Consider the following 3,623-nt stretch of genomic DNA (forward strand, 5'->3'; position numbering starts at 1 on the left):
GGGAGGCCGCGCCCCTGAGACAGGATCCCACACCTGGACTGTGCCCGTGGGGTCCACGGTGGCAACTGCTGGGACAGTTTTTAAATCGGGGTTGGGGGACGGACAGAGAGGGCAGCTGGAGTGTGAAGGCCAGCCCCCGAGGGCTCCAGGGACAGAGGTGACTCAGCAGGGCCCCACCCTTGAGTGGGCACATTCCAGGGCAGCCTCCTGTCGGTGCCGCTGGGAGGGAGCTGTCAGCCCGGAAGCCCGAGAGGGTCAGGCCTGAGTCAGAGGCCATTCTGTGCCGGTCATAAAGCCACAGCTGGTCCGGGGACATGGTGGCCCGGCGCCCCGCCCCGCCCCGCCTGGCGCTGCCCCCTGATGGGCACAGAGGCTGCTCCCGTTTGTAGGTTTCCAGGGGAAGCAGAGCTGGAGGGCGTCCTGGCGCCAGGGACCACCTGTCCAGCGGCCGGGGACGAGGCGTGCAAGGCTTCTCTGGGCCCCTGCTGCCATCTGGCAGGTCCGCGCCCAGGCGCGTGGGGGCTCCGGGCACAACGGAAGGCGGCCACTTTGCCCAGGGACCTCAGCCCTACTGACCTCGGGTCGGTAACCTGGGGACGGTGCAGCAGGGGACGGTCAGCAGCAGCTCTGGCCTCCACTCACTAGATGCCAGGAGCAAGCTGTGCCCCGTCTGCACAGCCACGGATGTCTCCAGACGTCGCCCGGTGTCCCCCGAGTCACCTCAGCCCCGTGGAGACCTGCTGCTCTGACCGCACCCGAGGGCCGACTGCCTCGGCCAGCTGCTCTAGGTAGATTGGCGGGTGTCATTGATTTTCTTCTCTCCACGCAGGTGCACGGCCTGTCCTCTTAGGAGGGGTACAGTGACGTCACCAGCGTCAGAATAAGGGCTTCAGAAGCCAGGGGCAGTGGCACACACCTGTAATCCCCGTGGCTTGGGAGGCTGAGGCAGGAGGATTGTGAGTTCAAAGCCAGCCTCAGCTACCTCGAGGTGCCAAGCAACTCAGTGAGACCCTGTCTCTAAATAAAACGCAAAATAGGGCTGGGGACGCGGCTCAGGGTCAAGTGCCCCTGAGTTCAATCCCCGGTACCACCCTCCCTTCTCTCCCCCAAAAAGACGAAGGGCTTCAGGTTATTACTGGGACATTAGTGGGGTTTGAATATGGACGATGCAAATGACATTCCAACAGAGTGTCAGTGTGAAATCTCCTGCTTGGGGAAACTCATGGTCACACCAAGAACCTCCTGCTCTTCTTCCACGCTGCGGCAAGGGCGACCGTCTGTGCTGATTCCCAGATGGGTCAGGAAAAGGGTGAGGACGGGGATGTACAGAAGTGCGGACCCGGGGCCCGGGGCGGGACGTAGTATCCTTGCAACTTTTCTGTAAATTTGAAATCCTTTTCAAAACTACCATCCAACAAAAGCTTTTTTTTAAAAAAAAACAAACTATATTTTATTCTAGTTTTAAAAACATGCGTTTAACCTGTCATTCCCACTTCTCCCAGGAAAAGGAAAACTCAGGCTGTGCCCAGAATCGGGGCTGATTTAGGGACCTGGTCCCAAGATCCTGCCAGAGAAGGGTCCTCAGAGCAAGAAGAGCAGAGGAAGACTACAGGTGGGACCGGTGGGGGGTCCCTGTGCCTGGTCTGCTGGCCTCCACCCCGCCCCCCCCACCAGCCTGGTGCCTCCGGGAAGTGACCCTCCCCTGTTCCTCGGGAGCCCTTGGGGGCAAAGGGCAATCTTGCCGCTGGCCAGCGAGGGCACAGGGCGGGCGGGCGGGCGGGCGGGAGGAACGGGCCGCAGCAGGCCCGGGCTGGGGTTGACTTGCTTGGATCAATAAAACAGGAGGAAGTGGCCCCAGGAGGATGGAGCCTAGGACTTTTGGATGCCGCCCAAGGACTGCGGGTCCAGCCTGAGGGAGAGGAAAGGCCTTGCGCAGTGGCCGACAGCCCACCGGCTGCTGCCGGATCCCCTCGTGCCGCGAGCGGGCCATCTTGGACGGGGAACCGAGAGGGACCAGCAGAGGCTGCCCCAGCCAGTCCCCAGCGCTGTGGGCAGAGATGACTGAGTGTTGGGGGTGAAGCCGTCACAGGGCCCGTGTGCTCCCATCCCCGGTGCCGTCCACCCCCGAGGACCCCCGGGACAGCAGCAGGAGAAGTGAGAAAGCAGCTGAGAGCGGAGGCCAAAAGGAAGGAGCCTGCCTGCGGGGCAGAGGCTTCCAGTCCTCCATCAGCACTCATTCCTCTCTGATTTCTGCAGCTCCTGCTCTTCAGTTGGTCTCCTGGGAGAAAAACTGCACGGGGGCCAGACTAAATTCTAACCAGTCCGTGAGAAGCCCGGAAGTGTTGTTGCCTTCATTGCTCTGTCCCGCTAGCTGGAACACAACACAATGGCTGGAGCTGGAGCAATCTCCTGGGTCCCTGAGGTGGAAGCCCCCCTCCCTGTTAGGGAGGGTGGTAAAGCTGCCTGACGGTTGTGGAGCGGCCACACTACCCCAGACACAAAGAAATGTCTGCCATATTTAAGCCACTGTGACTTTGGGATATCTGTCACCTGCAGTCAAATCTAATGCAAACAGATGCACTTCCCTCCGGCAGAGGGGAGCAGGAGCAGCTGCGTCCACATCACAAGCCCAGTCTCCCTGAGCCCAGCCAGCTCTTCCTGGCCTCCTAGCCCTTGGTTGCCACTGACTGCAGGTGACCGCTGTTCCCCTTCCTGGCCCCGCTCTGACATCTCTGCCCACCTTTCCCCTCTTCACTTCCTGGCTGAAGTGTCCCCCTCTGTAAATGGCATCGAGCAGCACAGGTATTGAAAGTCCTGCCGCAGACTGGGACTGAACCCAGGGCCTTGCACATGTGAGGCAAGCACCCTACCCACTGAGCTACGTCCCCAGCCCCTCTGGCACAGACTTAACAGCCAGCACATAGTTCCCATCCCTTTCTCCCGGCTCCCTCCCCAACCTGAACCCCCACTCTGCAAACACTGCAAGAGCAAACAGAAAATTTATTATTAGATTCTTTTTTCTTTTTTGTGGGGGATACAGGGATTGAACTCAGGGGCACTCGACCAGCCCTTTTTATTTTTTATTTTGAGACAAGGTCTTGCTAAGTTGCTGAGGCTGGCTTTGAACTTGTGATTCTCCCTGCCTCAGCCTCCCAAGCCACTGGGATTACTCATGTGTATATTTAAAAAAATTTTTTTTGTCGTAGACGGACAGCATGCCTTTATTTATTTATTTTTATGTGGTGCTAAGGATTCAACCCAGTGCTTCTGGTGCTCTACCACTGAGCCCCATCCCCATCCCCTCGTGTCTTTTTTTTGGGGGGGGGTACTGGGGACTGAGCTCAGGGGCGCTCGACCACTGAGCCACACCCCCAGCCCTATTTTGTATTTTATTTAAAGACAGGGTCTCACTGGGTTGCTTAGCACCTTGCCAAATTGCCGAGGCTGGCTTTGAACTTGAAATCCTCCTGCCTCAGCCTCCTGAGCTGCTGGGATCACAGGTGTGGGACACGGCGCCTGGCAATTTATTAGATTCTTGTAACTGTGAAGTCAAGAGAAAAGTCACAGAGCAGGTAGGGCTTGCTCTAGGGGCTCAGTGCTCCTAGGAACAGCTAAAGGTTACC

The 3,623-nt window shown here is 58.4% G+C and overlaps 1 long non-coding RNA gene across 1 annotated transcript; it reads left to right on the plus strand.

Annotated features, from left to right (window-relative positions):
- Positions 1–240: 240 nt before the first annotated feature.
- On the plus strand, positions 241–2,331 carry LOC144378186 (uncharacterized). Its single transcript, XR_013439846.1, has 3 exons — positions 241–1,309; positions 1,503–1,612; positions 1,843–2,331. It is a non-coding gene; the product is annotated as an uncharacterized LOC144378186 (long non-coding RNA).
- Positions 2,332–3,623: the final 1,292 nt, after the last annotated feature.

The sequence above is a fragment of the Ictidomys tridecemlineatus genome, chromosome 5 (genome assembly GCF_052094955.1).
Source record: "Ictidomys tridecemlineatus isolate mIctTri1 chromosome 5, mIctTri1.hap1, whole genome shotgun sequence".
Taxonomy (NCBI): Eukaryota; Metazoa; Chordata; class Mammalia; order Rodentia; family Sciuridae; genus Ictidomys; species Ictidomys tridecemlineatus.